General features: G+C 43.1%; 1 protein-coding gene and 1 long non-coding RNA gene across 2 annotated transcripts in view; both read left to right on the top strand.

The window, feature by feature from the left end:
* Positions 1-25,490, top strand: part of LOC132837099 (uncharacterized) — a 489,878-nt gene that overhangs the window by 38,509 nt on the left and 425,879 nt on the right. The gene's annotated exons all lie outside the window — the stretch shown is intronic.
* Positions 1-25,490, top strand: part of LOC132837233 (uncharacterized) — a 44,752-nt gene that overhangs the window by 1,962 nt on the left and 17,300 nt on the right. Inside the window, exon 3 of the long non-coding RNA XR_009647436.1 lies at positions 22,453-22,499. This is a non-coding gene — a long non-coding RNA (uncharacterized LOC132837233). The remainder of the gene's footprint in view (positions 1-22,452; positions 22,500-25,490) is intronic.

Raw genomic sequence — 25,490 nt, 5'->3', positions numbered from 1 at the left:
ATCTTTTCCATTGTATGACAAAAATACAAGTCTTTCACTTTCCTCATCGCCACCATATAACATCAGGAGAGTACTGTTAATGGCTTGCACCGTCACACCACAGAGCAGGATTATGTAATATTCACAATAGAATAATGAAGTGAACTAACCAATTCTCTTTCCTGTAGCAGGAACATTGTGGTCAGTCAGCTACAATACAATTCATTTGTTCATTTTCCTTTCCTTGAGACACTACCAAAGGAATGTAACACCTATCTATTTCTCAGCATTATTCACAAAAGTATGTAGCTATGCTGATGAAAAACTGATCACATCCTGAAGAACAGCTCATGGTATCATTCCTCCCAGTTCGAGTCTGCACTATCGGAGTTGGAAAATCCTTTAATTTTCTAATACACAATCCATGACACAAAACAAATGCACTGAGCAGAATCTGACAGGTACAGATTGATAAGTGCACTCACACATTCACATAGCTGAAATTGACAGACATAGATTAATATCTGAATTCAGAGTCACAAAGAAGCTGGTCTGTATAGTTTGGTGACTGTACTTATATATTCATAGAGTAGTCAGATTGATAACTATATTCTGATGTTCACATTGCAGAAAAGTACACGTATAGATTGCTAACTGCATGCTGTAACACATATAGCAGAAATCGACAAGGAGAAATTGAGAACGATATTTACATATCAGAACTGGCAGGTACAAATTAGTAAGTACTTTCACATATTCACAACACAGAAGCTGATAGGGTAACATTGATAAATGCACTCACATTCACATGGTAGACACTGACAGTTACAGATTAATAACTGCACACGCAAATACACAGCTGAAACTGACAGGAACAAATTAGTAAATACACCCTGACGTTCACATTGTAGTGACTGACAGAGGTAGTTACTGACAGAGAAAGCTTGATAACAAATGTATCATATCCATGAAGCAGAAACTGACAGGAACAGATTAACAATAACACTCAGTTTCATATTGCATAAACTGACAAGTAATTTTTGATTTCGAATCTCCCAGTTTCACACGGGTATCTGACAAGTATAGATCGATAACAATATTCAGTTTGACAAACAAAGCCTGACAACTACACTCTCATATTCAACTCATATCCACATGGCAGAAACAGTTACAGCTTGATATCTACTCTCACCCATTCAATTTGCAGTAATTGACAAGGACAGATTGATGATTAGATTAGATTACTTATAGTGTGGAAACAGGCCCTTCGGCCCAACAAGTCCACACCGACCAGCCGAAGCGCAACCCACCCATACCCCTTACCTAACACTACAGGCAATTTAGCATGGCCAATTCACCTGACCCGCATATCTTTGGACTGTGGGAGGAAACCGGAGCACCCGGAGGAAACCCACACAGACACAGGGAGACACAGTCACCTGAGGCGGGAATTGAACCCAGGTCCCTGGCGCTGTGAGGAAGCAGTGCTAACCACTGTGCCACCGTGCCGTATGAATTCACACATTCATATGACAGAAACTATCAGAGGTTCAACTCCATAACTAAAATAACATATAGATGTAGGAGACGCTGACAGGTGGAGACTGATAATTATACTCTCATTCACTTTGCAGAAACTGAGATAGATAACTGCACCCGTACATTCACACAGAAACTGACAGATTTGATAACCACAGTCACACATTCAGATTGCAATAACTTACAGGAACAGATTAACCCTCCCTATGAGATATTCCCAAAAAAGTAATAAAACAATGCCATTTATTCAAATTATCAATACAGCTCCCTCCAACATCATAAAATATAATTGATTAGGTCCCAGAATTTGCGACACATTTACTTTTTTTTTTAACATCTCTTGCGCCTCCTCTTTTGGCATGTGGACTGGTTTCAAGATAGCAATATTTATTTCCCAAAGTTTCCTAGCCTCCACTTCTATGTCTCCAGGCATAGAACAATAACTCTTCGCACACATTCATATTACAAAGAATGGCAGATTCACATTGATAAATGCATTCATCTGAATCTGCTATTCTTTGTAAATTGATAAATGCATTCATACATTGTCAGCTCAGAAACTGATGGGGAGAGTTTCATCTAGCAGAAACTTTCAGGTATAATCTTTTAGTTATAATTAGAATCCACACCGACCCTCTGAAGATTATCTCAACCAGAACCACTCCCTTATCATTCTACATTTACCCCTGACTAATGCACCTAACCCACACATCCCTGAACACTATGGGCAATTTAGCATGGCCAACTCACCTAGCCTCTTCTTTGGACAGTGGGAGGAAACCGGGGCACCCAGAGGAAACTCACACAGACACTGGGAGAATGCGCATACTCCATGCAGACAGTCGCCCGAGGCTGGAATCGAATCCAGGTCCCTGGCGCTGTGAGGCAACAGAGCCAACCATTAAGCCACTGTGCCGTATAATGTGCCACAGTATACAAGAATATTCACACCACAGAAACTGATTGGTACAGACTGATTACATCACACATATGTTCACAGAACAAAAACTGACAGTTACAGATTGATAACTACATTTTCATATTCACTTTGGAGAAAAGGACAGGTATGATTTAATGAATACATTTGCATTTTTACAAGCAGAAACATTCAGGGATATATTAATGACTGCATTCATACACTCACATGTCTGAAACTTACAGGTACAGGTACAAACTTGCTTATTGTCGTAGCAGAAACTGAGACACATGGATTGATACTTGCACTCAGACATTCAGATAGCAGAAACTGACAGGCACAGATGGATAACTACACTCACACAGCAGAAACTGACAAGAACTTTCCCATCGCATAACCCAACAGGTCAAGATTTATTACTATACTTTCAAGTTGACAGAGGGAAAATCACACTGTCATGTACAGTTTGATAATGATACTCAAAAATAACAAATCAGAATCTCACAGGTACATATTGGTAATGATACTCTCTCATTCACCCAGCAGAAATTGACAGATGCAGATTGAAAATTACACTGACACATTCACAGAACAAACTGACAAGAACAGGTTGATAACTACCCTCATTCATTCATGTAGCAGAAACTAATAGGTAGTGCAGGAGTCTTCTGTGGCTATCCCCATTGCAAACAAGTATGCTGTTTTGGAAAATGTAGGGAGTGATTGATTCACAGGGGAATGTAGCACAAACAGCCAAGTTTCTGGTACTGAGACTGGCTCTAATGCAATGCGGGGTATGTCAGTTTCAAAGATCTCAATTGTGTTAGGGGACTCTCTAGTCTGAGGTACAGACAGATTTTTGAGTGGCCAGCAGTGAAAAATCAGAATGGTGTGTTGCTTCCCTGGTACCAGGATCAAGGATGTCTCCGAGGATGCAGAATGTTTTCAAGGGAGTGAGAGGCCAGCAGCAGTTCATTGTCCACATTGGAACCAATGACACAGGAAGGGAAAAGGTTGAGATTCTGAAGGGAGATTACAGAGAGTTAGGCAGGAATTTAAAAAGGAGGTCCTTGAGAGTAGTAATATCTGAATTACTCCCAGTGCTACGAGATGGTAAAGGCAGTAGTAGGAGGATAGAGCAGAAGACTGCATGGCTGAGGAGCTGCTGTATAGGCAAAGGATTCACATTTTGGATCATTGGAATCTCTTTTGAGGTAGAAGTGACCTGTACAAGAAGGACGGATTGCACCTATATTGGAAGGGGACTAAATATACCGGCAGGGAAATTTTCAAGAGCTACTCAGGAGAGTTAAAACTAGTAATGTGGTTGAAGGGGTGGGACCCAGGGAAATAGTGAGGAAAGAGATCAATCTGAGACTGGTGCAGTTGAGAACAGAAGCGAGTCAAACAGTCAGTGCAGGCAGGGACATGGTAGGACTAATGAATTAAACTGCATTTGTTTCAATGCAAGGGGCCTAACAGGGAAGGCAGATGAACTTTGGGTATGGTTAGGAAGATGGGAGTGGGATATGATAGCAATTGCAGAAACATGTCTAAGGGATGGGCAGGACTGACAACTTAATGTGCCAGGATAGAAATGCTACAGGAAGGATAGAAAGGGAGGCAAGAGAGGAGGGGGAGCGGTATTTTTGATAAGGGATAGCATTACAGCTGTACTGAGGAAAGATACATCCAGGGAAGTTATTTGGGTGGAACTGAGAAATGAGAAAGGAATAATCACCTTATTGGGATTGTATTATATGGCCCCTAACAGTCAGAGGGAAATTGAGAAACAAACTTGTCAGGAAATCCCAGCTATCTGTAAGAATATTAGGGTGGTTATGGTAGGGGATTTTAACTTTCCAGATTTGTTAAGTGTACAAGAAAATTTTCTGATTCAGTATGTGGATATACCTACTAAAGAAGGTGCAAAACTTGACCTACTGAGAAATAAGGCAGGGCAGGTGACTGAGGTGTCAGTGGGGGAGCACTTTGGGGCCAGCGACCATAATTCTATTACATTCTGGATTAGTGGTGCTGGAAGAGTACAGCAGTTCAGGCAGCATCCAAAGTGCAGCGAAATCTACGTTTTGGGCAAAAGCCCTTCAGGAATAAAGGCAGTGAGCCTGAAGCGTGGAGAGATAAGCTAGACGAGGGTGGCGGTGGGGAGAAAGTAGCATAGAGTACAATGGGTGAGTGGGGGAAGGGATGAAGGTGATAGGTCAGGTAGGAGAGGGTGGAGTGGATAGGTGGAAAAGGAGACAGGCAGGTAGGACAAGTCTGGACAAGTCATAGGGACAGTGCTGAGCTGGAAGTTTGGAATTAGGGTGAGGTGGGGGAAGGGGAAATGAGAAAACTGTTGAAGTCCACATTGATGCCATGGGGTTGAAGTGTTCTGAGGCGAAAGATGAGGCGTTCTTCCTCCAGGCGTCTGGTGGTGAGGGAGTGGCGGTGAAGGAGGCCCAGGATCTCCATGTTCTCGGCAGAGTGGGAGGGGGAGTTGAAATGTTGGGCCACAGGGCGGTGTGGTTGATTGGTGCAGGTGTCCCGGAGATGTTCCCTAAAGCGCTCTGCTAGGAGGCGCTCAGTCTCCCCAATGTAGAGGAGACCACATCAGGAGCAACGGATACAATAAATGATATTAGGTAAAACTTTGATGGATGTGGAAGGCTCCTTTAGGGCCTTGGATAGAGGTGAGGGAGGAGGTGTGGGCACAGGTTTTACAGTTCCTGCGGTAGCAGGGGAAAGTGCCAGGATGGGAGGATGGGTTGTAGGGAGGCGTGGACCTGACCAGTTAGTTACGAAGGGAACGGTCTTTGCGGAAGGTGGAAAGGAAATATATCCCTGGTGGTGGGGTATGTTTGGAGGTGGCGGAAATGTTGGTGGATGATTTGGTTTATGCTAAGGTTTGTGTAGGGTGGAAGGTGAGCACCAGGGACGTTCTGTCCTTGTTACGGTTGGAGGGGTGGGGTCTGAGGGCGGAAGTGTAGGAGGTAGACGAGATGCGTTGGAGGGCATCTTTAACCACGTGGGAAGGGAAATTGCAGTCTCTAAAGAAGGAGGCGATCTGGTGTGTTCTCGTCCTCCTGGGAGCAGATAAGGCGGAGGCTGAGGAATTGGGAATACGGGATGGCATTTCTGCAAGAGATAGGGTGGGAAGAGGTGTAATCCAGGTAGCTGTGGGAGTCGGTCGGTTTGTAAAGTCGGTCGTCATTAATGGAGATGGAGATGTCCAGGAAGGGGAGGGAGGTGTCAGAGATGGTCCAGGTAAATGTAAAGTCAGGGTGGAATGTGTTGGTGAAGTTGATGAATTGCTCAACCTCCTCGCGGGAGCACAAGGTGGCGCCAATGTAGTCATCAATGTAGCGGAGGAAGAGGTGGGGAGTTGTGCCGGTATAATTACGGAAGATCAACTGTTCTACATAGCCAACAAAGAGACAAGCATAGCTGGGGCCCATACGTGTGCCCATGGCTACCCCTTTGGTCTGGGGGAAGTGGGAGGATTCAAAGGAGAAATTAAGGGTGAGGACCAGTTCGGCCAAACAAATGAGAGTGTCAGTGGAAGGGTACTGTTGGGGACGTCTGGAGAGGAAAAAACGGAGAGCTTGGAGACCCTGGTCATTGCGGATCGAGGTGTAGAGGGATTGGATATCCATGGTGAAGATGAGGCATTGGGGGCCAGGGAAAGAAAGTCTTGGAGGAGGTGGAGGGCGTGGGTGGTGTCTCGAACGTATGTGGGGAGTTCCTGGACTAGGGGGGGAAAGGACAGTGTCGAGGTAGTGAGAGATGAGTTCAGTGGGGCAGGAGCATGCTGAGACAATTGATCGGCCAGGGTGGTCAGGCTTGTGGATCTTGGGAGGAGGTCGAACCGGGCAGTGTTGGGTTCCCGGACTATGAGGTTGGAAGATGTGGGTGAAGGGGATCTCCTGAGGTGATGAGGTCTGGGAGATGATGGTTTGGTGATAGGGGGTGGGGTCATGGTCGAGGGGGCAATTGGAAGAGGTGTCCTCGAGTTAGCGTTTGGCTGCAGCGGTGGAGACGTCAGTGTGCCAGACTACCATTGCGCCCCCTTTATCCACTGTCTTGATGGTGACGTTGGGATTGGAGGGCTGCACGTTGTGAGGGTGAGAGGTTGGAGTGGGGTGGAGACAGCTTGAGGCGGTTAATGTCCTGGGGGCAGTTAGAAATGAAGAGGTCGAGGGCAGGTAATAGGCCAGTGCGGGGTGTCCAGGTGGATGCAGCATGTTGGAGGTGGGCAAAGGGGTCCTCGGAAGGTGTGCGGAAATCCTGATTGTGAAAGTAAGCTCAGAGGCAGAGGCGACGGAAGAATTGTTCGACATCACGGCGTGTATTAAATTCATTGATGCGTGGACGGAGGGGGATGAAAGTGAGTCCTTTGCTGAGGACTGATCGTTCGTCTTTAGTGAGGGGGAGGTCTGGAGGGATGGTGAAAACTCGGCAGAGCTGGGAGCTGGGATCTGGTGTGGGTGTGGAGCTGGGAGTGGGGTCGGAACCTGTAACTGGAGTGGGTGTGATGGTGGGGGGAATGGGGATGGAGTCATGAGCAGGGGTAGTGTTCCCCTCAGGGTTCTGGGGGGTGGTGATAGTGACAGTGGGATCTGTGGGGGCGTGTCAGCAAAATGCAGGTGAGTGGCACTGGTGGGGGCGGAAGTGGTGGTGACCACGGCAGTAGGGGTGGCGGAAGTCACTGAGTGTGTGGCATCAGCGATGATGTGAGGGGCGGAAGTGATGTCACGTGTGATGCATCAGGAATTGTGAGGGGCGGAAGTGGTTGTGGGAGTGGCCATGATGAGGGCAGAAGTGACATCATCGATCAGCGTGGGGGTGGTAGCTGCATCAGCCGCATGGCTAATGGCGTCTGAGTCATTTCCGAGGCCAGGGGAATCTTCTGGAATGTTTGAGGAGCGCTGGTTATGGAGGTGGGTAGATAAAAGTTTGTTGTATGTACAGTTTTTGATGTTTGAGATGGAATTGAAATACTGTTTGTTGAGAGTATGAATTCTCCTGAGGATATAATTCAGAGTGGGTCATTTGCAATTCTGAGAGAGTGTGGCCCTTAGCTGAGGCAGGGCTGACTGTAGAGAGGTTGGGTGCTGGCGCATTGCTGCGAGTGTGGAGCGGAGGATCTTGAAAGAGAACTGTTGCTGGTGTTTTTGAATCTGTAGTCTGTACTATTTCTCCTTTTCGGGTCCGAACTCTACTGGTTTAAAGGTGGTCTGGAATCCGTGTGGGATGAGTTGGTTCCAGAGGCAAACACTGAGGAAGCAAACGTGGCTGTGGTACTGAGTTTGTTTCACGACATGGTTGAAGAGCTTCAGGGCAGAGGAAATTACCTGGGAGTTGCAGTGGGATTTCTGCAAAGACTGTTCCCTCCGTGACTACCTGGTCAGGTCCATGCCCCCTTACAACCCACCCACCCATCCTGGCACTTTCCCCTGCCACTGCAGGAACTGTAAAACCTGTGCCCATACCTCCTCTCTTACCTCTATCCAAGGCCCTAAAGGAGCCTTCCACATCCTTCAAAGTTTTACCTGCACATCCACTAATATCATTTATTGTATCCGTTGCTCCCAATGCGGTCTCCTCTACATTGGGGTCTCCTAGCAGAGCGCTTTAGGGAACATCTCCGGGACACCTGCACCAATCAACCACACTGCCCCGTGGCCCAACATTTCAACTCCCCCTCCCCCTCCCACTCTGCTGAGGACATGGAGGTCCTGGGCCTCCTTCACTGCCGCTCCCTCACCACCAGATGCCTGGAGGAAGAATGCCTCATCTTCCGCCTCGGAACACTTCAACCCCATGGCATCAATGTGGACTTCAACAATTTCCACATTTCCCCTTCCCCCACCTCACCCTCATTCCAAACTTCTAGCTCAGCACTGTCCCCATGACTTGTCCTACCTGCCTGTCTCCTTTTCCACCTATCCACTCCACCCGCTCCTCCCTGACCTATCACCTTCATCCCCTCCCCCACTCACCCATTGTACTCTATGCTACTTTCTCCCCACCCCCTCCCTCCTCTAGCTTATTTCTCCACGCTTCAGGCTCACTGCCTTTATTCCTGATGAAGGGCTTTTGCCCGAAATGTCGATTTTGCTGCACTTTGGATGCAGCCTGAACTGCTGTGCTCTTCCAGAACCACTGATCCAGAATCTGGTTTCCAGCATCTGCAGTCATTGTTTTTACCCCATAGTTCTATTTGTTTTAAAATAGTGATGGAAAATGATAGACCACATCTAAAAGTTGAAGTTCTAAATTGGAAAAAAGCCAAGTTTGATGGTATTAGACAAAATCTTTCAAAAGCTGATTGGGGGCAGATGTTCGCAAGTAAAGGGAAGCCTTCAGAAATGATATAATGAGAAAACAGAGAAAGTATATTCCTGTTAAGGTGAAAGGAGAGGCTGGTAGATATAGGGAATGCTGGATGACTAAAGAAATTGACGGTTTGGTTAATAAAAAGAAGGAAGCATATGTGAGGTATAGACAGGATAGATTGAGTGAATTCTTAGAAGAGTATAAAGGTAGTGGGAGTATACTTGAGAGAAATCAGGACGGCAAAAAGGGGACATGAGATGGCTTTAGCAAATAGAATTAAGGAGATTCCAAAGAGTTTTTACAAATACATTAAGGACAAAAGCGTAACTGGGGAGAGAATAAGGCCCCCCAAAGATCAGCAAGGCACCCTTATGTGGAGCTGCAGAAAATGGGGGATATACTAAATGAATATTTTGCACCAGTATTTACTGTGGAAAAGGATACGGAAGATATAGACTGAAGAGAAATAGATGGTGACACCATGAAAAATGTCCATATTACAGAAGAGGAAGTGCTGGATGCCTTGAAACGGGTAAAAGTGGATACATCCCAAGGACGTGATCAGGTGTACCCTAGAACTCTGTGATTGCTGGGCCTCTTGCTGAGATATTTTGATTAGATTAGATTAGATTACTTACAGTGTGGAAACAGGCCCTTCGGTCCAACAAGTACACACCGACCCGCCGAAGCGCAACCCACCCATACCCCTACATTTACCCCTTACCTAACACTACAGGCAATTTAGCATGGCCAATTCACCTGGCCTGAACATCTTTGGACTGTGGGAGGAAACCGGAGCACCCGGAGGAAACCCACACAGACACGGGGAGAACGTGCAAACTCCACACGCCTGAGGCGGGAATTGAACCCGGATCTCTGGCGCTGTGAGGCAGCAGTGCTAACCACTGTGCCACCGTGCCGCCCACGGTGAGGTCACAGGTGAGGTGCTAGAAGACTGGAGTTTGGCTATCGTGGTGCCATGTTTAAGAAGTGTGGTAAGGACAAGCCAGGGAACTATAGACCAGTGAGCCTGTTGTCGGTGGTGGGCAAGTTGTTGGAAGGAATCCTACGAGACAGGATGTACATGTATTTGGAAAGCAAGGATTGATTAGGGATAGTCAACATTTTTTGTGCGTGGCAATCGTGTCTCACAAACCTGATTGTTACTTCTTCAAAAAAACTCAGAGGATTGATGAGGGCAGAGTGGTAGATGTGATTGATATGGACTTCAGTCAGGCGTTTGTCAAGGTTCCCCATGGGGGACTGGTTAGCAAGATTAGATCTCATGGAATACAGGGAGAACTAGCCACTCTGGATACAGAACTGGCTCAAAGGTAGAAGACAGAGGATGGTGGTGGAGGGTTGTTTTTCAGAATGGAGGTCTGTGACCAGTGGAGTATTACAAGGATCAATGATGGGTCCTCTACATTTTATCATTTATGTGAATGATTTGGATGTGAGCATAAGAGGTACTGTTAGAAAGTTTGCAGATGACAACAAAGTTGGAGTTGTATTGGACAGCGAAGAGGGTTACCTCAGATTCCAACAGGATCTTGATCAGATCAGCCAATGGGCTGAGAAATAGCAGATGGAGTTTAATTCAGATAAATGCGATCTGTTGCATTTTGGGTAAGGAAATCTTCGCAGGACTTGTACACTTAATGGCAAAGTTCTAGGGAGTGTTGTAGAACAAAGACGCCTTGGAGTGCAGGTTCATAGCTCCTTGAAAGTAGAGTCATAGGTAGATAGGATAGTGAAGAATACATTTGGTATGCTTTCCTTTATCAGTCACTATTGAGTACAGGAGTTGGGAGGTCACTTTGCAGCTATATAGGACATTGGTTACGCTACTGTTGGAATATTGCGTATAATTCTGGTCTCCTTCCTATCGGAAAGATGTTGTGAAACTTGAAAGGGTTCAGAAAAGATTTACAAGGATGTTGCCAGGGTTAGAGGATTTAAGCTATTGGGAGAGGCTTATCGGGCAGGGGCTGTTTTCCCTGGAGTGTCGGTAGCTGAGGGGTGACCTTATAGAGGTTTCCAAAATTTTGAGGGTCATGGATAGGATAAATAGACAAAGTCCTTTCCCTGGGGTGGGGGAGTCCAAAACTAGAGGGCATAGGTTTAGGATGAGAGAGGAAAGATATAAAAGAGACTTAAGGGACAACTTTTTCACACAGAAGGTGATACATATATGGAATGAGCTGCCAGAGGAAGTAGTGGAGACGGGTTTAATTGCAACATTTAAGAGGCATTTGGGAAGAGTTTGGAGGGATATGGGCCGGGTGCTGGCAGGTGGGACTGGATTGGGTTGGGATATCTGGTCAGTATGGACGGGTTGGACCGAAGGGTCTGTATCCATGCTGTAAATCTCTGACTCTTTGACTGTATGAGGTACAGATGATAACCACTAATTACATATTCACAGAACCACATGTTCCAATAATAGGCTCACACATTCACATGACAGAAATTGATGTACATTTTGATAAAGGCATCGGACATTTCCAAACCAGAAACTTACAGCTACATGTTCATATCAACATTCTCTCTCACAGACAGCAGAAACACACAGGGACAGGTTGGAAATACACATACACATTCGCATAGTGGAAACTGACATATCGATATTGATGACTATATTTGTGTGTTCACAAAGCAAAGACAGATTGATATTCACAGAACATAATCTGACAGGTAGAGGTCAATAACTATATTTCTATAAGTAAATAGTTGAAACTGACAGGTTTATGAATTGATAACCTCATTCACATATCCATAACACAGATACTGCCAAGGAATGATTGATATACACACTCCAAGCAGAAACTGACTGGTACTGATTGATAACTAAACTCACATGTTGAAATAACATGAGCTGAATGGTGCAGACTTATAGCAACACTCTTGTTCTCATAGCTCATACTGCCAGACATTGGTTGAGATGTACACTTTCATTCATATAGCAAAAACTGGTAGGTGTAGTTTGATTACTTCCTCAGATACATGGAGGAAACACTGACAGGGACAGATTACACTCTTCTCATCAAATAACAGAAAACCACATGTACAAACTGAAAACAACACTTCCACTTTCACATAACATAAACTCGCAGATTCAGTTTGATAAGTACACTCAATTTTACATGGAATCTGACAGGTAGAGATTAAAAATTCTATCCCTACATGACTCTCATATTGACTTGGCAGAAACAGATAGGCATAGATTCAAGCCTGTGGTCTTATACTCAGATTGACAAAACTAACTGGTATACTTCAGTATAGGCAGAGAAAATTTTTTTTTTTAGATTAGACTTACAGTGTGGAAACAGGCCCTTCGGCCCAACAAGTCCACACCGACCCGCCGAAGCGCAATCTACCCATACCCCTACATTTACCACTTACCTAACACTACGGGCAATTTAGCTTGGCCAATTCACCTGACCCGCACATCTTTGGACTGTGGGAGGAAACCGGAGCACCCGGAGGAAACCCACGCAGACACGGGGAGAACGTGCAAACTCCACACAGTCAGTCGCCTGAGTCGGGAATTGAACCCGGGTCTACAGGCGCTGTGAGGCAGCAGTGCTAACCACTGTGCCACCGTGCCGCCCACAAGTATAATTTTCTGACAAGTATAATTTGATAAAGACATACATACAACAGAATGTATTGATCACAACACTGTCTCACCGAGCAGAAACTGATGGGGAAATATTGATAAATACACTCATATTCACATTGCAGAGATTGACAGGAAGAGTTGCTTCTGACTTTCTCATTCACACAGTGGAATTAGGTATGGATTGATTGACAATTTCACACACACATTCACCCAGAAAAACTGACAGGTATGGACTGGTAACTACATTTACAGATGCACATACATTCTGACAGGGACAGATCAAAACTAAACTCTCAGAAAAACTCAAAGCAGAATATGACAGATACAAAATGATAAATGCATTTCCACATTCATGAAACCAAAAACTGACAGTTACTGATTGATAATTAAACACTCACTCAGAGAACAGAAACTAATGAGGAAAGATTGATCTTTCACATTGTAAAGACTGACAGCAATGGATTGATAAGTACACCCACAGACACAGAGCAGAAACTGATAGGTACAAATTGATAACTACATGCATGTATGCACATAGCAGAAAGTGACATAGACAGATTGGTAACGACAGTCACACATTCTCATTGCAACAACTGACAGCGACACATTGATTAACAACCACTTATTCACATGACAAAATTGACAGGTAGGAACTGAAAATGACAGCCACATTCACACAGCGGAATCTGACAGGCACATATTGATAACTGTATTCTCACATTCACATTGACTGAAACTGACAGGTATATGTTGATAAATGCATTCACCTATTAACAAACCAGAAACTGACTGGTGCAGGTTATTCCTGACAATCTCACATTAATAGAGTAGAAACTGACAGGGATAGGCTGGTCAATGAACTCACGCATTGACATTGTAGAGACTGACAAATACATATTTAGAACTGTATTTTGACATTTACAAGTAGAGGTGGATAACGCAATGCAAATGTTCATACAGAAGAAACTGACAGGTACAAATTGATAGCTGCATTTACATATATTCACGAAACAGAGTCTGACTGGAACAAATTGAGAAATACATTCTCATTGCAGAAATGGACAGTGCTCTCAGCTGCAGGGTTATGGAGTGGGTGCAGGAAGATGGGATTACCATGGCCATCTAGTGTCTTTGTGTTGGAATGGACACGATAGGCCAAATGGCCCCTTTATGTACAATTTCATTGCAATGGATTGATAGTTCTACATCAATCTGTCCCTGTGAATCACTGCTATGTGAAGACATTAGTAATTTCAGAAAGGCTTAGAGGGACAAAATGTGAGAGTGTGTTTGTCATTCACAAAGTGGGAATTGACCTGCATAGTTCAGTAATGAATCTGATATTCACAGCCCCACTTGCATTGGATAGCCCCATTCATGGAGCTGTACAGTTATTGGGGAGCTTCTGGATCTCATTCAATTGGTATTGAATTAATAAAAAGAAAAATCACCAGACATGGAGCAAGAGTAGAATCAGACATGTTGCTCTGTTTGGATTCCTGTCTTTAAATACAATATCCTAATGATTATTAACAGAATGTTCCGTTGATCAGTTAAAGATGGTCAAACTTGGTTGATGGTGATTTATAGGAGATTTCCCTTCTGTTTTCCTCCAGGGAAATACTTGAAGGACCAAAACAATGTAATTTTCCCTTGGTACAGAGCCAAGGGTGACCAGTTCCTTCTAACAAACAGCAGGTACGTTACTGCTGTCAGAGTGAAGAATATAATTTCCACAGTCAGAGCAGATTGGGTCAGCTACACATTGAGCTCAATTTGAGAGAGAGAAACAACAGAGAAAATGTAAGTTTGTTTTTCTCTCACAATTCACTTGTGTCCAGTTTGAACAAATATCACTGTTCACAGCTCATTGACATTTGCACAATATTTAAACTGCAAAGTCTGAACTCTTGTCCAAAATATACTCTCTCTCTCTCTTTCTCTCTCTGTACAAACGTACTCACTGTGGAAGAGCTGACAGGTACAGATGGTGATTACACTCTCACATTCAGATGGCAGAAACTGGCAGGGACGGATTGTGAGAGTAATAATCATTCACCTCGCAAAAGCTTACAGGGGCAGATCGATAATCGCTCTCCCGTTTTACACAGCCGATAACGAAAAATAAACTAACCCTTAACCAACCTGAAATTCTGAACAACACTATCATTCACAGTGTAATCAGGGAATCGCAGTGATAAAACAAATAACACGAGATTGTCATAATTAAAATTCGCACAAGTACCATGTTCAAAATATCCTTAAATAACAGTAACCAGTTCAAAGTGAGTACAAATAACTTGTCACCAAATAATTTTCAGAGAAAATCCACATAGCAAAGTTTATAATAAAAAAAATCCTGCTGGAAACTGAGATGCATGGAATAATATCTATTCTAATGTAGTGCAAAGTAAGATATCAGGAACCTAAGTATTGGCAGGAGGCTGCTTACACCGATTGAGGGGCCTAACAGATAGAGTGTAAAATTATTGTAGTCAGCAAAGAGCAAAAAGCACGGATCACAGTACGTCAGTTCCCTTTAGTCATTGGGGTAATCAGAGTAAAGATGACAATGACACACACACTGGCAACTCTTCTGAGGAATGAATGAATAGTTTAAGATTAGACTACTGGAGATTTGAAGCAGAATAGCGGAAAAGATAATTGAAGGGTGTTGACAGAGTAGATGCTGGTAGAATGTCCTTCATCGATGTACAGCATGGGAAAAGACCCTTCAGTCCAACTTGTCCATGCCAACTAGTCATTCCAACCTGTCCCACCGGGCCCATATCCCTCCAAACCCTTCTTGTTCATCTACCCATCCAAATGCCTTTTAAATGTTGCAATTCTACTCGCCTCCACACTTCTTCTGGCATCTCATTCCATACATGTATGTGAAAAAGTTGCCCCTTGGGTCTCTTTTGCCTCTCACCCTAAACCTATGCCTTCTAGTTCTGGACTCCCCCACCCCAGGGAAAAAGATTTTGTCTATTCATCATATCCATGCCCCTCATAATTTTGTAAACCTCTATAAGATCACCCCTCCACCTCCGCTCCAGGGAAAACAGCCTGTTCAGCCTCTCCCCATAGCTCAAATCCTCCATCCCTTGCAACAACCTTGTAAATCTTTTCTGAACCCTTTCAAGTTTCACAAGAGCCACCTACAACTTCCCTGAAACAACTGGACCATTATGTTTCTGGGTATGTGCCATTAATGTCTGCGGGATTTGTATGTTGTAAATGTTATATAAAGAAATGAGTGACAGCTGACCAGGTGCACGCCTTATTCTCGGATGCGATCAGGTATATCCTGTAGTCCCTTCCTGGGGAGAGAGATCATGTTAAACGCCACTGAGTCATTTTTCAGTTGCTTATATGTCCGTGTTACTCGATCAGTTCAGGAGTTTCACCCCCCAAATACAAAGTGCCCCAAGTACTAGCCGACTAGCAAAATAAACAGTTTCCCTCGAAGTGCGATTTTACTTTGTGTACTTTTCATTTCCAAATCTCCGCACGGGTATTTGTCCGGATGCAGAGCCAGGCAAAATACACCGAAATAAAACTAGAACAGCTGCAGAAGTGGCAGAGTAAATGTGGAGTTTTTAAATCGATCTATGATCGTGTGCAATGGGGAGGACGATTTTAAAATATTCTCTAACGATCGTGTACACTATTCATGCACTTGGAAGAACGTAATAATGTTTTATCAGTATATCGGGGTGCTGTTGAAATGTGAAATAAATGATTAGTTGCAGAATTTGGCGCCTTTTTTGTTTCTGCTTGTGTTTAATGTTCAGAAAATTCCATTCTGGATCAGAATTTTAGGAGAAGTAAAGGGAGATAATGTAAAGGTTACACTTTTAATGTAGAAGTAAATTAAATCGAGTATTCGTGCATTCTTCTGTGTTTAAACTCTTTATTTTTCGGTACATATTGGCGGGCTTTTCAAATTGTAAAAAGGCGATGGATGATTTGGCACCGGTATTATCCGTCCTCCACCCCGTGCCCTCTCCGGATTGGGGAATGAAGCAGAGACCTGATTGGGAATTGAAACATTAGGAGGGGCTGAACAATGGAACCAATCAGAAATGGCTGCTTCACCCATTCCTCCCGAAGGATATCTGTCGGCATGGACGGGTTGGACCAAAGGGTCTGTTTCCATGCTGTACATCTCTATGACTCCAAGTGTCTCTAGTCTTGCAGTCTCTTACCATAGAAAAAGATACCTACCATTCGCCTTACCTTTAGCCCTCATGATTGTCAAAACTCTATCACCCGTCAAGATCTTAGGCACCAGAGAACAGAAGTCCCAGTCCATTCTTGTAACGGAATCCCTCCATTCCCATCAACATCCGAGTAAAGCTTTTCTGAACCCTTTCCAGCTCAATAGTATACTTTTGATAACAGGGTGACCAGAACTTGATACCGTAATCCAGAAGAGAACTCATCAACATCCTATGCAACTTCAGTACAACCTTCCAACTCCTGTACTCAAAAGGTCTGAGCAATGAAGGCAAGCACGCTAGATGATTTCTTCACCACATGTGATGCAAACTTCAAAAATATGCAGCTGGCCAAATAGGTCTCTCTGTTCAACAGCACTACCCAAGGCCCTGCTTGTAATTGTATAAGGCCTACCCTTGTTTGTTTTGTAAATATGCAATGTCTCCGTAACTCCATCTGCCATTCCTCACACCATCGACTGATTTAATCAAGATTTGTTTCTAATCTGAGATAGCTTTCACAGTCCACTATACCACCAATTTTGATGACATCTGCAAAATTACTAACCATGTCTTCTGCATTTTCATCTAAATGATTTACATAAAAAACAAACAAAAGTGGACCCAGCACCGACTGGGGTGGAACATCATTGGTAACTTGCATCCAGTCTAATAAGCAACTGTCCATCTCCTCTCCATCTCCTGCTGTTATGCCAATTTTATGTTCAATTGGCACGCTCAATCTGAATCCCATGTAAACTAACCTTGCTATTTAGTCTACCATGCAGAAACTTGTAAAAGGCTTATCAAACTTCAAGTCAATAATGTTTACCCATGTGCCCTCAATCTTCTTACATACCCACTGAACAATCTCAATTGATTCTGGGCAATACAATTTCCTTCTACAAAACAATCCTGAAAATTCCTAATTATTCCTTGCCCTCTCCTACCACTCCTCCCCAAAACCATACATTTGAACCCTATCTTTCAGAATCACCTCCAATAATGTACCCATCGCACAAGTCAGACTCACGGGTCTATACTTCCCAGGCTTCTCCTTACATCCCATCTTAAAATAACGGCAAAATATTACCCAATATCCGATCATCCAGTACCACACCATAGTTACAGATGATACAAATATTTCTGCAATGGGCACCACAATATCTTCCTTAACTTCCCGCAATGTCCTGGGATAAGCCAGATCAGGTATCTGAGATTATCCAACTTTGTTTTCAAAGACCTCCAGCATTTCCTCTTCTGTAGTGTGAACTCCTTTCAAAATGTCAATATTCATTTTACTGCGTTTGCCTATTCCCAGTAAAAACTGATGTGAAATTTCATTTTCTGCCTCTCGCATCTTCTGAAATTCAAACAGAACTGCAGAGGTGAACTGTATCTGCTGGTAACAAAATGGTTATGTCTGCTCCCACAAATGGCTGACAAATGTCTACCCTTAGTACATTGTCATTAATGGCTGTGAGTAATCTATTTTGTCCAGGACAAATGAGGGTACGTCTGAAAACTTACTAATTTTCACACATAAGCATAAATGTTTTGGTTCCATGTATCTCTGCTGGAAGTCTTTTAAAAACAGACATAAACCTAACTAACCAGAACAGAAAGCATTCTTACAAATCTTATAGCAACTAGTTAAAATTAAATGTCTTTGGTATTTTTAACACACATAATTAGGACAATGGGTAATAAACGAGGAAAAACAGAATTTCATAAAGAAAGCACCTGACATACAATGAATAACAGAATTCAAACTGACTCAGAGATAAAGTCAGTCCAAGAGGTCTGAAGGAGTCGAGCAATTAACTTTGGAATGTGAATGAAGAGGATGCATAGAAAGATGGCACAGATGAGTGATTATAGTGTCTGTTCAATGCTATGAGGTAATGGGAAGCTGAGGCCTATTAAAGGAATGCCGGTCATTGATTCAGTGTCTGAAAGATTGGGTTTATGAAGTATGAGGGAGGATCAAAGTGATCAAGTTGTATGCGATTGTTATCAGCATTTATTCCCTCTATGTGTTTTCTTTCAGCCAACCAGTTTTTTTTAAATCCATCTCAACACCATTTTTTTTTGTTTTATGTGAGATTTTGTCAAAAGAAACATCTGAATGATGCCATCTGCTTATCACCTCTACTCCAGCAGATTTGCCAAGCTGAGAACATAAAACATTAATGACACAGGAACAGGCATTTCGAATCCATGCTGACTTTATTTGGTCCCAATCTTTTTTTTTCCCCCACAGACACTTTGCAAGTATTTTTTTCCTGCAGGTTGAGTGGCGTATAATTCCCAGATTATCTCTAACTTGCTTTTCAAATAGATTGTCACATTAGCTAACTCACAATCTGTGGAAAATATTACAAATGTTCCAAGATTCCATTGACATGACCATTCACTATTTCTGGGACCACTATGTTAAGTACTTTGGGATGTGGATGACCAGGCCTTGCTGTTTCGCAGTTTCAATCTTATCCATTGTCCCAACACAATTTTCCAAACAATACTGATTTGTTTCAATTTTTCCCTCTCACTGAACTCGGTGTTCCTGGTGCATCATTTGTGTCATCCTTTATGATCAGAAAACAACAGTTACATATTTGGATGGATAGCCATTTTTGCTCCCTAATATGGACTGCCTTTTTTTGATCGTAAGAGACCTATCTTTGTGGTCACCAACCCATGTTTTCTTCCATTTCCCCTTTACATTATCAATACTTTAACAGTTAGTTTCTTTTTCAAAATATCTGCAAGCTTACTCCAGTCCTCATTTTTCTCTCTCTTAATCAATGCCCTTTATCTCATCGTTTGCTGAGTTCTAAATTGTGGCAAAACTGAGGACTGCAGATGGCGGAGATCAGAGTCAAGATGAGAGTGGTACTGGAAAAGCGCAGCAGGTCAGACAGCATTCGAGGAGCAGGAAAATCGATGTTTTGGGCAAAAGCCTTTCATCAGGAATGAGGCTGGGACCCTCCAGGGTGGAGAGATAAATGGGAGCGGGATGGAGCAGGGGAGAAGGTAGCTAAGCATGTAATAGGTGGATGGAGGTGGGGATAAAGGTGATAAGTCAGAGAGGAGGTTGGAGCGGACAGATGTGATGGAAGAATGGCAGGTAGGACAGGTCATGAGGATGCTGCTGAGCTGGCAGGTTGGAACTGGTGTAAGGTGAGGGAGAGGAAACGTGGAAACTGGTGACGTCCACGAAGTTGATTCTAAGCTTACTGCGAATCCTCTTGTAAGGATGTTACCTTGAAGAAGTTCTCCTCTATCTACAAATATCTCAGTGAGTTTCTCTCTCCCTGCAACCCCCAAGTCATCTCCTCTGCCCTGAATTCTAAATTGTTCACAGGCTTTATATTTGTCTGTTTATTTTCTTAATTTGTATGTCTATTCTTGGGATCAAATATTATCTCACACAGCCCTAAAGTTTTGTTAAGTTTACAAAAGTAATACTAAAGCTCTGTAAATTGTAAACTTTCCAAACTCAGAGCAACCTCCATCTGAAAAGTTAAATGCAGTTGATGGAGGGAGACATCAGCTTGATAGAGGGCAAGTTTTTTTCTAAGCCACACACCATAATCACTTGGAAATATATCCCCTTTCCTTCACTTTCGCTTGATCAAGACCCTAGAATGAGCCGAAAATGTGTTGCTGGAAAAGCTCAGCAGGTCAGGCAGCATCCAAGGAGCAGGAGAATCGATGTTTCGGGCATGAGCCCAAGGAGGGGAGGGGAGGGGAGGGGAGAGGGGAGGGGTAAAGACTAAAATTGGGCCCTTGAAGGCAGAAACAGGGGAATATATCAGGGAACATAGAAATGGCAGAAGAATTGAATTGTTACTTCAGATCTGTGTTCACTGGGGAAGACACAAGCAGTCTCCCTGAGGTAACAGTGGCTGAAGGACCTGAACGTATATTTGCCAGGAATTGTTGTTGGAGAGACTGTTCGGTCTGAAGGTTGATAAGTCCCTGGGTACTGAAGGTGGTGGCTTGAGAAATCATGGATTCGTTGGTGATTATTTTCCAGAGTTCGATAGATTCGGGATCAGTTCCTGCGGATTGGAGGGTGGCTAATGTTGTACCACTTTAAGAAAGATGTGAGAGAGAAAGCAGGAAATAATAGAACAATTAGTCTGACTTCAGTGGTGGGAAAGATGCTGGAGTCTAACATAATTTCATCCTTTTATGACACATCTGGATAGGAGTAACAGGATAGGTCAGAGTCAGCATGGATTTATGAAGAGGAAATCATGCTCGACTAATCTTCTGGAATTTTCTGAGGATGTAACTCTGAAGATGGATGAGAGAGATCCAGTAGATGTAGTATACCTGGACTTTCAGAAAGCTTTTGATAAAGTCCCACATAGGAGGTTAGTGAGCAAAATTAGGGCACATGGTATTGGGGGCAAAGTACTAACTTGGATTGAAAGTTGGTTGGCTGACAGGAAACAAAGTAGTGATAAACAGCTCCATTTCTGAATGATAGGCAGTGACCAGTGGGGTACCGTAGGGATCAGTGCTGGGACCGCAGCTTTTTACAATATATTAAATGATATAGAAGATGGTATTAGTAATAACATTAGCAAATATGCTGATGATACTAAGCTGGGTGGCAGGGTGAAATGTGAGGAGGATGTTAGGAGATTACAGGGTGACCTGGACAGGTTAGGTGAGTGGTCAGATGCAATTTAATGTGGATAAATGTATGGTTATCCACTTTGGTGGCAAGAACAGGAAGGCAGATTACTACCTAAATGGAATCAATTTAGGTAAAGGGGCAGTACAAAGAGATCTGGGTGTTCTTGTACACCAGTCAATGAAGGTAAGCATGCAGGTACAGCAAGTAGTGAAGGCGGCTAATAGCATGCTGGCCTTCATAACAAGAGGGATTGAGTATAGAAGCAAAGAGGTTCTTCTGCAGCTGTACAGGGCCCTGCTGAGACCTCACCTGGACTATGGTGTCCAGTTCTGGTCTCCAAATTTGAAGAAAGACATTCTGACTATTGAGGGAGTGCAGCGGAGGTTCACAAGGTCAATTCTTGGAATGGTGGGACTACATTACGCTGAAAGACAGGAGCGACTGGGCTTGTATACCCTTGAGTTTAGAAGACTGAGAGGGGATCTGATTGAGACATATAAGATTATTAAAGGATTGGACACTCTGGAGGCAGGAAACATGTTTCCGCTGATGGGTGAGTGGCAAACCAGAGGACACAGCTTAAAAATATGGGGTAGACCATTTAGGAAAGAGATGAGGAGAAACTTCTTCACCCAGAGAGTAGTGGCTGTGTGGAATGCTCTTCCCCAGAGGGCAGTGGAGGCCCAGTTCTCTGGATTCGTTTAAGAAAGAGTTGGATAAAGCTATCAAGGGTTATGGAGATAAGGCAGGAACAGGATACTGATTAAGGATGATCAGCCATGATCATATTGAATGGTGGTGCAGGCTCGAAGGGCAGAAATGGCCTACTCCTGCACGTATTGTCTATCTAAATGAGATAGTAGTGCCCGTTGTTCTTCCTTCAACAGTTAGTGTGTGGTAAGCTGAATATTGAACTGTGTAATCATTCTATTTATGGCATTATGCAGTTGTTGTTTAGTTTTTTTATACCTTAATAAATTGTTTTAGAATTTCACAATCAGAAAAAGATTGGGAGGAGCTCAGGGCTCGAGTCCTCAGCTGGCCTTGCTCTGTTCACATTGCCCTGTTTAAAAACAGAATTATCATGATCGTGACTTGAATGTTGCGTTGATCAGTTGATGTCCTCCTCCTCAGCTAATGGTGATTTACTGGATATATATCTCTTATCTTCCTCCAGGCAAATGATTGATAGTACAAAGCCAAGCTGCTTCTAACAACCGGCAGGTATGTTACTGTTGTCAGATTGGAGAACATCCTTTCCACAGTCAGTGGATTGAGTCAGACATTTCCACATTCAATCCAAGAGTCAAACATCACTGATTTTTTTTACTTCTCCCTGTACTCAATGCATAACAGCTCAGTTCCAATAAATGCCATTGTGCATAATCAATTATCATTTGCAGCATCAGAAGAGGGATAGACTGTATCCTCATATGAAGTAGACATTCAGGAACTTCATTAAAATTGCCTTTACTACATGTGGACTTAAAGTTACAATCAAGGTGAACAAACAGATCATGCTGTTACATCGTTACAGCAAGGATTTCTGAAGGAGATATTGAGTGCAGATGCAGAAGGAAACTTTGGCTTTATCACTACATGAGAAGGACAAAGTTAATCTTTTGATAAACAAAAGTCCTATGCGCGCGCGCGCACACACACACACACACAAATCTCTCACACAGCTACTGACTGATTTACAATAGTTGCAAATTTTTACACCATCCTGAAATACTCATTACAACATCTAACAGTAATGAAAATCTATATACACCACAATTAGCAGAAAACATGACATCAAACTGATTTCTGCTCTCAGATCTCAAGTCAAAGAAATTTACAGCACAGAGTAAGTCTCTCAAAATTATTAAGTCTGACTGATCAAAGACAATGTATAACAACATAACAGTTAATGGTGGAATCTTTTCCTCCTCCTCCTCCTCTTCCCCACCTCCCCCAAACCAAACAACAGAGTAACACAAGACCACTGCACCACATACTGTCCAGACTGGCCAATTACCTTTCCTGTACAAGGAACACGGTGGTCAGTCAGCTGGAATGCAGTTGAAATGTTCACTTAGTTGCAAATGGGTTTGGTTAATACTGATCATTAATTTATTGGTAATATATGTCACTATGCAATAATTGGTAGCATCCTGAAAACCAGACCTTGATATCCCCACTGTTCCCATTTCGACTCTGCACTGTCGGAGTTACAAAAGTCCTTTGCTTTTCTCCCCTTGACTCTGAAGAAAAGCGTACATACTTTTCTGCTGCAATGTGTTGCATGTTCACCTGTCCATGGATCCCATAGGCACGAAAGCTAAGAAACATTGACTGTGGAAATGATCAAACTACGTGTGCAGTGCCAGAGATTAACAGATGTACAAACACATCCACTTTCACTGACAGGAGCTGACTCCAGTGGCAATGTATAGTGCCCCATTCATGTTAAACAGCAGAAGTTTGAACAATGAAGTACATGAGAAGTTACTAAAAGTGACATGTTTCAATTTGGATGACACTAAAGCACTGTGAAACACAAGAACCAAGAATAAGGAGCACATTGATATCTAGTATCAGAGTGTGAATGAAACCCATTCTCACACTGAGTCTGGTGCTGATGAACACACACATTCTGCACACTTACATTCTGATTGAAGGCCTGAGTAATGCAGAAGCATTTCCATACGTTTTAATGTATGAAACATTGATTTATAAGGCATTAAACCCACCTCACAAAAAGTGTGTCAGATCATGACATGCAGAACTGGAAACATAAAGTGACATCCAAAAAATGTCAGTGTGTTATCGACCAGTGCTACTCCTTTCAAGTGATACAGATTGGCAGCACAACAGAAAACTCACTCACACTCAGCCAGTTATTGGTAAAAGGGGAAAAAAAATGAAATTTAGACCCAGGTATTTCCAAATATGGTCAGTTTTAAATTGACTCACCAAACCATTATTTGCGTCAGATGTTACATCTTAGTGTCCAGCAGCAACTGATAAAGGCTCCTGCATACATAAAGTGTAAAAAAAAAAGTCTGAATACAATGAAATTCAAATTCATGGCAAGGACAAATATTCATCCAACATTAATCCCTTAATCACAAAAGGTTAGTGAATATTGATAGAGTTTATCCTACACTTACCCCCCCCAAAAAACACAGCTGAACATAGAAAGAGAATGAGATCCACATACTCTACCTGACACTGTTGCCCACAGAACAAAAATGGTACTATAGTTATCCAAAGACAGATAACTGATCATAGTGAATGATTTTGATGTGGTAGGCATCACAGAGACTTGGTTACAGGGGGGTCAGGACTGGCAGTTAAACCTCCAAGGATTTACAACTTATCAAAAAGACGGGGAAGTCGGCAGAGAGGGTGGGGTTGCCTTGTTAGTTAAGAACAAAATTAAATCTATGGCACTGAATGACATAGCGTCGGATGATGCAGAGTCTGTGTGGGTGGAATTGAGGAACCACAAAGGCAAAAAAACCATAATTGGAGTTTTGTACAGACCCTCTAACAGTGGTAAGGACCAGGGACACAACATGTACCAGGAAATAGAGAAGGCATGTCAGAAAGGCAAGGTCACATTGATCATGGGAGACTTCAATATGCAGGTGGACTGGGTAAATAATGCTGCTAGAGGATCCAAAGAAAGGGAATTCATGGAATGCTTACAGGATGGCTTTTTGGAACAGCTTGTCATGGAGTCCACAAGGGAGCAGGCTATTCTGGACCTAGTGCTTTGCAATGAACCAGACTCTATAAAAGATCTTAAAGTAAGGGAACCCTTAGGAATCAGCGATCATAATATGGTAGAGTTCAGTCTGGAGTTTCAAAGAGAGAAGGCAAAATCGGATGTAATGGTGTTACAGTTAAATAAAGGTAATTATGAGGGCATGAGAGAGGAACTCACAAAAATAGACTGGAAGCAGAGGCTAGCGGGGAAGACAGTAGAGCAAAAATGGCAGGAGTTTGTGGGTATAATTGAGGACACTGTACAGAGGTTCATCCCCAAGAAAAGAAAGATTATCCGGGGAGGGATTAGACAACCATGGCTGACAAAGGAAGTCAGGAAATGTATTAAAGAAAAAGAGAGATCCAAGTGGCCAAGAACAGTGAGAAATCAGAAGATTGGGAAGGCGACAAAAACAAACAGAGGATAACAAAGAGAGTAATAAGAAAGGAGAGGATCAA

Source organism: Hemiscyllium ocellatum, chromosome 49 (genome assembly GCF_020745735.1).
Source record: "Hemiscyllium ocellatum isolate sHemOce1 chromosome 49, sHemOce1.pat.X.cur, whole genome shotgun sequence".
NCBI lineage: Eukaryota > Metazoa > Chordata > Chondrichthyes > Orectolobiformes > Hemiscylliidae > Hemiscyllium > Hemiscyllium ocellatum.
Note: the sequence above shows the minus strand (reverse complement) of the source record. Positions and strands in the feature narration are given on the sequence as shown.